Source organism: Anabrus simplex, chromosome 1 (genome assembly GCF_040414725.1).
Source record: "Anabrus simplex isolate iqAnaSimp1 chromosome 1, ASM4041472v1, whole genome shotgun sequence".
Lineage (NCBI taxonomy): Eukaryota > Metazoa > Arthropoda > Insecta > Orthoptera > Tettigoniidae > Anabrus > Anabrus simplex.
This window is the reverse complement of record NC_090265.1, coordinates 889,465,707-889,479,556: the sequence shown is the minus strand read 5'-3', so window position 1 is coordinate 889,479,556 and position 13,850 is coordinate 889,465,707. Positions and strand designations below refer to the sequence as shown.

The 13,850-nt window shown below is 38.9% G+C and overlaps 1 protein-coding gene across 1 annotated transcript in view; it reads right to left on the bottom strand.

The window, feature by feature from the left end:
* Positions 1 to 1,641: 1,641 nt before the first annotated feature.
* The window catches only part of Atg7 (Autophagy-related 7), a 200,105-nt gene continuing 187,896 nt past the window's right edge, over positions 1,642 to 13,850 (bottom strand). Inside the window, exon 14 of the mRNA XM_068225281.1 lies at positions 1,642 to 1,766. The gene's annotated coding sequence lies outside the window, so the exon portion shown is untranslated. The remainder of the gene's footprint in view (positions 1,767 to 13,850) is intronic.

Here is a 13,850-nt window from a genome sequence, read left to right as displayed (position 1 = left end):
AAAACTGCGCATCTTATCCTTGTGGTGACGGGAAATTGTGGCAGGTGGAGCCCAGTCACATCGTGGTACAAAACTTGATGACTGGGAGCCTTTACGAGAATCTTCTTCAGAGCAGCAATGGAGTCATTTACCCTGCTGTAACTCTCCCTGATATTTTTACGAATACGGAGTAGTTCATGTGAATACATATCACATGTTTGAGGTTGGGGTACATGCCCTTCAGTTGTTGGAAAGCCGAAAGCATGTAGCGTGGTTGATCAGTCACCACAAGCCTGACGTTTTCGTATTGTATACCCTCTGGCCACAGGTTCATACACGAATCATTGATTTATTGTGCAAGCATTTGTTTTCTCGAGTTGATATGTTTAAAAAAGCATAGGATAAGTTTCACCTATTCACCAGATAATGGAAGTACCAACACATTCAAAATATATCTTTGCAGAACATCAGCAGTTTCATCTACACTGAATTCCATTTCATATTTGTCGTTCGCCTCTTCTACTTCCACGAAGACAATCTCATAAATTGCCTGTATGTAATTTTTTCTCAGAGTGCTCTCACCCAGTAATGACATTTGTGTGTACGTCTCAAGGAATGATTTGAATGCACGACTGTTTACCTTGTGGACTGGAGTTCCTGACTGAATTAATGCCATGGCATGATCCACACTAAACTCGTGCAATGATCGCTGCTTTTTGGATCCTGAAGCAAAGGCGTAAATCAGAGTAGTTTGTTCAGGTTTCGACTTGTGAAGTTCAATGTTCTTTACACGTTTGCTATATTGGATGTGCTGATTTATCATGTTTATTGATGTTTGTCATCGACAGCAATGTTTACTTCGCAGATGGCTCAATCAATGATGCCATCAGTTTAGATAAATTGCATCTTTTTTTTTTTTTTTTTTTTTTTTGCTAGTGGCTTTACGTTGCACTGACACAGATAGGTCTTATGGCGACGATGGGAGAGGAAAGGCCTAGGAGTTGGAAGGAAGCGGCCATGGCCTTAATTAGGGTACAGCCCCTGGTGTGAAAATGGGAAACCATGGAAAACCATCTTCAGGGCTGCTGACAGTGGGATTCGAACCCACTATCTCCTGGATGCAAGCTCACAGCCGTGCGCCTCTAAACGCACGGCTAACTCGCCCGGTGAATTGCATCTTCAATTCTTCTGGAAGTGCATACAACTTATCCTTCTTCATAACCTCCGGCAAGATTTTGTATTGTGAAAAGTATGTTTTGGTTTGGACTGGGTGGAACCATTGAAGTTATGCCAGTACTAACTGAGCTTACTTTAAACTGTTACAGCATCATTGATTAAATTTTCATTTCACAGCTGCAGGTTGGCCATTCTCGCTGGGATATGAATTACTAATGGTTTCCATAAATTATATTTTAATATTTATTTATTATATTGACTGTTGTTGCCTTCTGATTAAACAACATTTTTAAAATCTGTTCAAGAAGAGAAAGATATCCTGTCTAATCATTTAAACATGCAGATAAAAGTGGAGGACAAGGTGCTGAAGCATGAAATAGATGGGAAAAGGTGGCAAAATATAGTAATCTCACAACAAAAAGTGCAACAAATTGTTTTAATTTTGCTTCATTTCATGTCCCCAAATACATATACTGACCTATCTGTATGAAAGGCGCTGCACCATAAAATCCTCTCACAAGTAATAACTGGTGTTTAACTATTCACTCAAAGCAGTCTTTTTGCATTATAGAAGTATATTTCCAGCAAATCTAGTTGCACATTCTGCTTTTCTGGAAGAAATATGAAAATCTTAAATTGGTTTTAGATAAAATTATCAGAAACATCATTAGCTATTGTGTGGTGGGCCTAAAGGTTTTCTGAATTTTGCTAGACCAACAAGGAAGGTATATAAAATTTCCCTGTTTTTATGTGACTAGGACAGTAGAAGAAGGGATAAACATTTGACAATGAAGGAATTGGCCTTAGAGAAAATTTAAACCCGAGGAGAAAGAAAACAATCATTTGTGTCAGTATAGTTGATCCTAATAACAATATTACTGCATCTTTTGCATATAAAACTCTGGATCATCAAACAATTCATAAAAACCTTAGAAAAGTATTGAAGCCGTAAATTTCCACTTTTGCCTGAAGCTAAGGTAAAAGGAGTATTCGATGAACCTCACATTAGCAGTGGTGCCAACCTTCGAAGTGGGTTATCAGTAATCAAACTCCGCCCCTTAGCAAACTTTGAGTCAAGTCCATAGAATATTCCTCCCTTCTCGATAATGATACCCCCCCCTTCCTTTCCCATCAGGGATCTATTCTACAGTATGTCATATTACATAATAACATTTGCTCACTGCCTGTTAATTCAGTGATAAAACAGTATTTGTAACTTGTTTTGCACCCAGCAGCTGCTTTTCAGTATAGGTATTCTTGAAGCATCCTTTCCTCTGTGATGACACTTTTGTCTTCTGAACCACTAAGTGATTCCAATGTACCTACATGTGCTTAATGTAAGCCCTCATTTCTGTAAATACAACATTACTTAAGAATCTATAGCGAAGGAGAACAGAGTAGAGTTCCTTCATTCACACAATGAATTTAACAATGCTTATGGGTCACAAAAGGAAGTGATGATTGAATAGAAGTACCGTTGTCAACTCACAAGCATTGAAATGAGGAAGGTTGAGTAGAAATGCTGCAAAGGATTGAACATCTTTCCCTCTTTGTTTTTTTCGTAGAAAATTATTTTTTCGTGTTACTGTCACTTTTCCTTTGACCGTAATTGTGAGATGAAATTCGTAATAATTATGGACAATCCATAATAGTTGGCACCTCTGCATTAGAACAGCTTATAAAGGACAATGCATTTCTGGACACTATGAATGATATAGAACGTCAGGCATGGTGTGCTTTCCAAGATTTAGTCTGCAAGTTTCTTGGAAATGAAAAAAAGTTGTGCAGTATGAAGAAATATGCTAAGAAGACTGCATGTACTTGGGTGCAATATGAGTTTAAAATCCATTATTTGTACTCTAATCCTGACAACGTTCCTGAATATTTAGGAACCCTGAGTGACGAACAGCGTGAAAAATTTCACCAGGAAATAAGAGAGATTGAAAGAAGGTACCAGGGACAATGGAACATAACAATGTTGGCGGACTATTGTTGGGCATGAAAAGAGAAAATACGCAACACAAGGACATAGACATAAATCAACGCAGTCATCCTTACAGGCAAAGAAAAAAAAAATGATCTTCAGGAACTAATCCTTAATAACAGTGTTCTCCCTAGGATCTTTGTAATGGGTGCACCGCCCTGCCGTTTTTACAGACTGCACGGCTAACATAACCAAGATATATGCTAGTTACATAATATTAATACGTATTTGAGTCGTTGGGTGCTCCAAATTAAAACATAAATACTGTAAAACTATTTATTTAATAATCTTCATTATTGTCAAGCAAAATTGCATCAATTACATTGGAGTTTAAATGTTTAGCTTGACTATCGCACAGTGTCATGCGCGAGCGGGGTATGAATTAACGTAGAATCACATACGAGCACTCCATTCCGCATGATGTTACAAACCCGCATGACACTCAATAGCAACCGAGTGATAAGCCCCGGAGTTACATGAATATGAACGAGCAGTAGAACACTAGTTCAAATTACTTTTATGTCTTGTTCGTGATAATAACACTACAACAGTTCAATTTTGCAGTTAATATTTACCTGTCTGATATTATTGTTAATGCCATGAGGAGGATAAATTGAGATTTTATCATATTCACTTTTTAAGTAGAATTCCCTGCCTGGCTTCTCATTCGTGCCACCTGGCTGTGATCGGAGAGCATGGATAGCTGATGAATGGTGTAACATTGTGTTCAATGATGAATTGTGGATCTGCACTGGGGAGATCACTGAATACGGTATGAAGTCGTTTTTATTTAGTAGAAAATGTTCTGAATTTTTAACACTTTTTATTACACCAAAATATCCTTTTAGTATTATTCTTTGTGATTTGTAAAACGTCACAATATAGAAAAATGATCTTCACCATTCAATATGGCAAAGTTAGTTAAAATCATTTTTTTTACATTTGAGAAAGCAGAGAGAAATATTTCACACCTTAGTGATTTACCTAAGAGTAAAAATCAGGGAGCATGTTTACATGCCTATTCGAATTTCTTTACTTAGAGCGTGAGGGGACCATAACCATCATAGCCTGGTGGTTTATTCTGCCAAGTGAAGCAGCAAGAGTTAAAGAGGAACAGGGAAAATGTGTTAAAAAATGCAAAAATCACCAAAGAAATTTCTGGCTCATTTATTTCCCAACTCTGTCACAACACTACATCTCTTCTTCACATTTGCACTATACTTCTCTCTCCGAACCAAGCTCAGAACCAGCGGCACACAGCTGAGAGGAGTTCTCTGCTTTGTTAATGCTTAAAAGTTGTTGTAGAGGACTGACCAATTTCTAAGAAAATTGTTCTCACTAGTAGTTACAAGGTTGCTTTCCTGTGGTGCAGATTTCTTGTGAAATTCGTTGTTGTTAATATGTTTTACATATATTTCTGCTAGTAAAAGCCTTAACATGTCTTTTTTATAATGGTAGGAAACAGTGTTATGGTTCCTCGGGAAACTACATTGGCAATGTAACCGTGATGGCTTGATCTCACACACACGCATGCACGCACATACATTGGTCAGAGTCTAGCATGAGCCGAATTTATGAATGGTTTCACGTTGTGTTCAGTGATGAATTGTGGATCTGCACTACCCCGGATGATCACTGTTTGCAAGCATGGCAGCAACCTGGGGAGAGGCCCCATTCTTTCAATGTTTTGGAGAGGCACAGCGGTGTTACTCCTGGCATCATGGTGTGGAAAGCCATTGGATATGACTTCAGGTCACGGCTGGTAGTGATTGAGGGAGCTCTGATGGAGTAACGGTACATCACGGACATCCTGTGTCCTCATATGTTACCTCTCATGCAACAGTATCGTGGTGCCATTTTTCAACAGGACCATGCTCATCCACACATGGCATGTGTGTCTATGAACTGTTTGCATGATGTTGAGGTACGTGCATAGCCAGCAAGATCCCCGAATCTGTCCCCAATAAAACATGTGGGACCTCAACTCTGTCCTAGTGCCAATATCCTGGATATCAAGGACCAGTTACAACAGTTGTTGGCCAGCTTGCCTCAGCAGAGGACACAACGGCTTTATGACACCCTTCCCAACTGAATCAGTGCGTGGGGGAAGTGCAACATCATGCTGATAAGTGGGTTCTTACTGCCAAGTTCTTTGTAAATTTGATTTGATTTTGTAATCACTGAAAGAACATCACATACCTTCTCAACACGTGAAGTTTCATTTTGTTTCCTCCTCCCTTCTGGGTGCTTTTTTTTTTTTTTTTTTTTTTTTTTTTTTTTTTTTTTTTTCAGGCAGCATGTATATGTGGAAGACACAAAAAATAATGTGGTAAATCAATGGGACTATTGGGGAATTTTGTCAAATGTACTTGCTTAACTTTGACTGCATAACTCAAAATGGTATATACAAGCAAGTAGTTAATAACATTGGGCACACACTTTTAGTACAGAGCAATTCGAAATGATGGACCCGATTTCATAAATTTATTCTATGAAAACTAATGAACATATCATACTGTGAGATACGCGCAAAGAAAGGCAAACTTTCAAAGTTTAGTTGAGTTTAGATTTCATCCCACGTGGCTTCATTTACAGCCGTTACGAGCACACAGGAAGTGAGTACAGAAAATAGCTGCGGCTGGAGACCAGAAGTCGTTCTGTATGCTTGATTGCCATGTAAACAAGTCTGTGATTAGTGTTCAACGGCATTTCTGTACCAGGTATGGAAGAGACGCACCTACTGGAAAAGCCATTCGTGCGTGGTATGCAAAATTCAGAGACACGGGCTGCATCTGTAAGCGAAAGTCGACTGGCCGGCCTTTGACCGGGGAAGAGACAGTGGAATGTGTTCGCGCCAGTTTCGTGCAGAGTCCGCAGAAGTCCACCTACCGGGCAGCAAGGCAACTTGAACTTTCACAGGCAACTGTTTGGCGCATTCTGCGGAAACGTTTACGAATGAAACCTTACCGCTTGCAACCCGTGCAGGCCTTAAAAGACACTGCTTATATGCTGCTCGAGCATCCTTCTGTGCTGATTTTCTCGCATTGATGGAATAGGATGGGTTCTCCGAAAGTGTAATTTTCAGTTATGAAGCAACTTTTCACCTTTCTGGGACTGTGAACAGATACAACGTAAGGATCTGGGGAACTTCTAATCCCCATCAAGTTGTGGAACACCAACGCTATTCTCCCAAGGTGAATGTGTTTTGTGCCATTTCCCATGAGAAGGTTTATGGACCCTTTTTCTTCATTGAACCTACTCTGACAGGAAATGTTTTTCTTGATATGCTGCAACAATGGCTCCTGCCACAGCTCGAAGAGGATAGTGCAGATTTCATCCTTGAACTGGATGGTGCCCCTCCACATTACCATGGCAACGTTCGGAGCCATCTCAACAACATTGGATAGGTCGTGCATCTCAGGAGGATCTAAATCTCATTCGTTGGCCATCGCGTTCCCCCAACTTCACCCCATGTGATTTCTTCTTGTAGGGTTTCGTAAAGGATCATGTTTACGTACCACCTCTTCCACTAACATTGGACGACCTTCGTGCCCGCATAACAGCAGCCATCGCAGAGACTGGCCGCGACACACTACCCAAGGTTTGGCAAGAGATTTACTATCGGCTTGAAGTATGTCGTGTTACGCGAGGTGCTCACATAGAACACTTGTGATATGACTGAAAAAAACTTTGAGAGTTTACCGTTCTTAGCACATGTCTCTCAATACGATATGTTTAGATTTCACAGAATAAATTTATGAAATCGGGTCCATCATTTTGAATTGCCCTGTACTTCTGAGAGAATTTGCCACCTCCAGCAATTTCAGATATTCCTTTCTTATCACCCCCAACACTTCATGGACCACTTTTATCTTATATTTCACTTTAATCACATGCCTCAGTGCCGACTACAAACATTCCACCACTGTTGTACAGGGAAAGAAGTTTTAGGCAGACAAAGAATAATGCACAATACTTAACCCCATACAGGAGGAAAATGCAGTAAAAGATAATCCATCTGGTTACCGTATTTTGAAGTTGCCTTTCTCACTGAATTATGCAGCATATATTCAAGAAATTAACACCAGAAACACTTGTGTAATAAAAGAAAAAGCTGACCTATTTCAATCGCTGTTAGACATCCATTTCATAACCTCATGATTAAGAAAGCCAGATATGTGAGACTTCTTTCCATGCAGCGGTATGTGGCATCAAATAACTTGTGAATTAGCGCAGTCATCTATTGCAAAAAAAACCCCCACCTTTTTCACAGATAATTTTTGTTTATACACTACGCAGCCTACAGTAGAATCAGTTATAAGCTCATGCAATCTGTATAAATAACATATTGTCAGCCTGACAAAGAACTTGGATGTTATTATATTTTCCTGTTTTGTCAAGTAATAAATATGTAATAGAAATGATAACTATGAGATTCAGTGTGTTTCTTTTTAATTAATTCATACTTTCTTCACTTTCTTTGCCCCTAACCTTGCCATGACACATCAGCTGTTGGAGTGGATAGGAGGAATACAGCGGCCTCACAAACTTGGCCACACTATTAATGTGGTCACTGTAGCAACCACCAGTTTTCACCTGAAAACGGCATAGTCCATCCCAGGCTCAACACAGACTGTATGCAGTGGCATCTGCTGTAAACAGGCAATTGAATTACTTGTGCGTACACAATGCTCTACCACTTACCAGTACTACACACACCGTACCACATAATGTGCCTAATCCCACAATATTCAAAACTTTGTTTTTTAGATACATATATTAAATTACTGAATTATATTTGTTTCTTTACAATACTTCTACAGTTTAACACTAACAACTTTATGTTATCCTTTCTTGACCCTTATATTGGGTCATCTTTAGCCTCAAAATATAAATGGAGAAGAACATTACATGTAACTTGGAAACATCAACACCCAATATAATACTATTGGCATGTCTTGAAACATTGATAAAATATGTTGTGGTTACACATGAGTCCATTAAAATTGATTTCTCTTGCCATAGCCGACTACAGTTACAAGATGGAGTCATGTAAGTTTGGCAATGTGCAGCGGAGGCCAAGGTGAAAGCGGGGAAGCTATCCGTGAATGTTAATATAGGGTGAACTTCGTCTTGTGTTTCGTTTTATTTTTCACGGATATGTTCGAGTATATACGACAAGGTGAGTGATCGAATAAGCATATGAGAAGGCGCAGCAGGGTTGTGTAGCTTGGAAGTTAAATCCTGGCTCAGTCCATTGATATTTGAAGAAGCTCTCCCGGCATATCGGCATCTCTCAAAAACTGCAAACTGGGACGTTAAATCAATAACATTGTTATTTGTGAAAGCACAGACTGAATTTGTATCATAGCAACAATAGCATAAAAAGTAAGGTTAGGTTACCTCGCTTAGGTTTCCTTCAGACGAGGAATTAAAACAAAAATGGATTTGTCACTTTAAACGGGATAATTGGGGAACCTGGGAAGGATTCGGTCGTGTGCGTAAGATATTACACAGACAAAAGTTTTTCAACAGGGAATACAATTTATAATAGTAAAGGCAATGTAACTACACTACAAACCTACACCTAATGAGCTTCTCTCTGATGCATGTCCAATTACTTTCCCAAACTTGGCAATGTATTTGTCATCAAAAAGTGTTAAAAAAAAAAAAAAAAAAAAAAAGATCCTGAAGGTAGGAGACTGGAATTGAAAAACAAGATGGATGATTTGCCATATTTAAGCCATTTACTCAAAATTCACCAAGATATGAATGTCTTTGTATATGTTATTAGTGGCTGCGTCGGTGGATCAGTGGTAGTGTCGGCCTGCAGATCCCAAGATAGCGGGTTCAAATCTGGCAGAGGCAGTCGGATTTTTGAAGGGCGGAAAAATGTCCATTCGACACTCCACGTCGTACGATGTCGGCATGTAAAAGTTCTCTGGTGACACATTTGGTGTTTACCCGACAAAATTCATTAAATCTCAGCCACAGATGCCCAAGAGAGTTTTGGTTTACTCGGTCTGCCATCTAGTGGGCCTAGAGTAAAATGGAACGTCGAAATTGATGAGCAGACAGCCAGATGACGTCAAATTGAAATGTCTGCACACGGCAGCTGAGGCCATACGATTATTATTATTATTATTATTATTATTTTATTAGTTATCAGGTGTCGGTAAAAGAAATGACATGTTTAGCTGATGGTGAAATATCCACGTGGTCACAACTAAATGAATATTTATTACATTATACAGGAGCCACAGTAAGTGTTAGTCCTGAACGTGTACAAAGAAATGTATTAAAAATGCTCGACAAGCTCACAGAGTTTTGTGAGGTAAGCAGTGAAAGCACAGACTCCTTGTCCTACCTTATATTTTTAAGGAAACGATTCACACTTTACACTAAAAAGAAAAGAGTTACTCAAAAAATTTGAAACTGTGCAAGCAAATTATCAACTGTTAGGGAAATTCCAAAGTGATAACTCAGAAAGAAGGTTCGGTCAGCACCGATACCTTAATACTACACACTGAGATGAAAATTAGGATTAAGGGTGTTCTAGGCTTGCAGTGGTGGTGGTATGGAAAAGTGCAATTTGTCTGTAGCCAATTAGAAATGTCTGATTCCATCAAGACAAGTGATATTAGGGCCAATATGGAAGTAATAAACAAGTTAGACTCATTTTTACCGTGTGAATGTTTGGGTGGGTATTTTAGATGCCAGGGGTAATATATATTTCTGGGTATGCAGTAAGAACAATATTCAGAAGGATAAGCTGTGGCACATATTTAGGTCTCCTGCAGAGTAATGATATGGATGACCCCTATTTTGAAGAACTTCAGAGAGGTGGGTTAATAGTGCCATCAGATTGTGTTACATGCGTCTGCATAACAGTGACAGGAATATTTACCTTGTTGGTATATGAAGACTACAAGGAAGACTACCTGGATTGTGAAAATCATAAAGAATTTCTCTTCTCTCTATCCAGAGCTGCTTTTGGAAGAAATGAAAAATCAACAGTTCTGGTTTGAATGCAGTCATTGTGGGTGTGACAATAATGGTCTGATAAATTATTGTCTACATTTTCCAATGTCATGTTAAATAATTATAGAAAGCAGAAGAAGAAAAGGAATTATGTCGGCAGTGACAATAAAAACATTAAACAGAGGAAGCTGTCAACTCTCTACATTACAGTAATTGAGCTTGTGAGTATTGTTCTCTTAAAGTGTTTTCTTTAAATTAATGTAAAATGTGTATGTTCAACTTCAGTGAATGCATTTACTGACGTGTGTGTTTCTTAGTACAATTTTAAGAAGAGTGTGCATTTAATTCAAAGTCGGACACGGCCCCTTTTCTCTCAGCCTCCACTTGACAGGTACAGCGTTGACAAGTGTACCTTCCGGCTTTAACTGTATATGGCTCTGCTTTTGACATCAAGGTTAGTACATAACAGGTTACCCACAACGACTGGCTTGCGGCCAATGGCTATTCGAGTATGACATTACGCAGATACCTGCTGTCTGATCATGGGAGCGCTTTCCAAAGGAATTTAGTGATTGCAATATGTTTTAACCAAACAATTATTAGCTCGTGTGTCCCCTAAACCTGCTCAAACTGACTTTGTAAATAGTAGATAATGAACACAATAATGTACAATACATGAGCTAATTGTGCCACAAGACCGTACTTATTGCTTGTAGGATTTTAGTGGCTATACTACGTTACTGAAATCCAATAAAGTATTCTGAGTTAAACAAAACTGAGCATTAAATATGACCGATAAACAAGCAAGCGAACAAAAGAACGAACCAACAGTTCTATTATATAGTGAATCTTATCTTAACTGGTAAGTTCATTTTTTTTTTAATCTTCTTGACTTTCACCTCCATAACGTTGACACGTTTGTTTCCACTTTTTTCCTTTTTCCCTGGGGTTGTTTAAAAATTTTATATGAGCATATGTCATTTTCACAAATGTGGCTACCGGATCACTACTTAAATTAGGATCACTTGCACATATTAAAGAAACTAGGTTCTGTATTACTCCCAACCCTCTCGGACTGTAAGTCCGTGATAAGAACAGAAACGTTTCTCCATATCTCATGCAGTTTGTGACCACTCATCTTTCGGCTGTGTAAAACAACCGCATGACAGACTTAGAACCCAGGACCCCGAACAGTATGTACTGTCGTACGTTCCTCCTATGTTTGTTTGAGAACATAAGTGTGGAAGAGTGCTTTTGAGTTTTTTAGCCATCCACCTGCAATGTAATTCAAACCTTCGACCTCCATTTCAGTGTCAGTTTCACCGGCAAATGTTGGAACGGTATCATATTTGCCTTCTTCAAAATAGCTTTCAGCAGGAGAATTTTCTAACTCATGACAAGTTATTCTGCACTTCCTCAGCATTTGTGGTGAGAGATATTAATCAGAGGTTTCCGTTTGCGTGTTCTTGTATTTCTCCATTTCACTGGCATTATTTCCGAGAATAATAATCTGAAGACGATAAAGAGCGTTCAGCGGTGTAGGGTGGTTGTATAATCCTCCTCGAGAATGGATCTGGGAAAACAAATTCTTGAGTGAATCTTGGTTCAGTCGGTGGGTTAAAATGTACCTCATTCCTAGATTCTGAACGTCTTAGATCAGATATTTGAAGGAGGAGATAGTCACAAGGATAGCTTTCTGGAACACATGCTTATTCCCCTTGCAGGTTAATAAGGCCACACATTTTATTTAAAATTTCATCTTATTTTAACTGAAGACCATACGCATTTTTGCTAGGGAATTTAGAAATTGACAGACTGTAGGAATTCATGAGATCGTATCAATTATTAACAGTTTCAATGAATTCATTCGTGCTTTCAGCAACAGTTGCATCATCTCCAAATTTGAAATGATGTAACGTTGTAGCTACACTGTGTGATATTAATTCTGCAGATTTTCTTATGTTCATCCTTTCTGTGCCCCTGCAGTTTAGACGACAGACATCAATTTTGTGGTATGCTTTAATTTTGTGGCTGTTATTCTTAACCAGAGCTTCCACACATTCCTTCGAGACAACTTTACCATCAGAAAATTCTAAGCCAGTGTCGAGAAATGAGAAACCAGTTCTTAATTTGTTTGAACAGGTGAGGGGTATCTGCAAAGTAGTACACTTTTTCTGACGTCCGTGGGTTCAAAAACCATAATTTTGTTTCAATTCCATATGTTTTCCACAATCCCTGATTTGCTGTGCCCATGTCGCAGACACATGCCATTACTTTGTACCTTATTTCTGAAAGACGAGAAACCAAATTGTCTAGTATGTCTTTTGCCATCTTTTCATTGAAATCGGCGTAAATTACTTGCTTCCAATTCTTGAACAGCCCTCTCACCATCACAACTTGCAATTGTGAACTGCGGTCTATAATTTTATCCTTTAAAGGGTCACATTCTAAAGCACTTTTAAAGCGCATTTCATCAAACTGGAGGACTGCAATTTTCTCGTGGTCTTTATACAAGACAGCATCAATCTTTATCATATGCAGAATATCTTCTAGGATTCCACTTCCGTTTTGCATGTCAATTTTTCAAGCCCATTTTTCCAGGCAGAGGGTAATGTAGTTTTTGTCTCATATAAATGTAAGTTTTCTTCCCTAGATACCTTAAAGTAAAAGCCGCCGATATGTCTTTATTAGTCCAATTAACACGTTTTTGCTGGTTTGCGAGTATCTTTATTTGATTTTCAGTAAAAATTCCTTTCAAACCGTTTGACATTTTTTGTATGGTTGCTCTGAACATAATTTTTTAACCTACTACATTTAATTAACTCCTTACGCAAATTACTTACAGATACACGGCCTCGATGTAATTTGCTTTCTGCTGTCTCTAATTTCAGTTTAAGGACATTGTTAGTTTTTCTTTTGTCATCTGTTTTTTCAATCTTTCAATTTTCAATCAGGGCCATAGTGTTATCAGACCTGGGTAGGTGGAGTGGCTAGAAGAGGTGGTGAACTTGCAATAGTTGTGTTATGTTCTGAATCTTCTAACAATTCGTCAGCCATTTTCCCATTGCCCCTCCTTTCCTTCCTTCTTAATCTATCATGTGACACTTGTTCCATGCTATGCAAAACACCCAAATTTCTAGAGGGAACAGCGTCTTTGTTAAGCACACGTTTTGGAGGAAGCCCTAACAATTCACTGTTTAGATCCCTTTCAAAATCACTATCAGAAAAATGTTCGGAACACACCCAGCACGAATCTGCGCTCCACTTTCCATCACGCCTACATCTTTGGATCCACTTCTTCCCTAGTTCCTCATTTTTTGGGAAACTGAAGTATTTGATATCACTTTCGGAGGGATCTTTCCTGGTTTTCACCCAGATGTTATTGCACACAGCAACCGTGCACCTCGTACCAGGCATGTTAATATGCAACTCGAAACAAATCAATTCAGTCAAACACAAAATAACACTGGCATAAGAAAGCAGCTATTCACCACAAGGACTAGTCATAGAAAACACCATGAGACTATAAAATCAAAACTGCAACTCACTTGCACATATTAAAGAAACTCGCACACTACTCTTAGCGTGCTGGCCTTTGGTCACAGGGGTCACGGGTTCGATTCCCGGCAGGGTTGGGAATTTTAACCTTAATTGGTTAATTTCGCTGACACGGGGGCTGGGTGTATGTGTCGTCTTCATCATCATTTCATCTTCATCACGACGTGCAGGT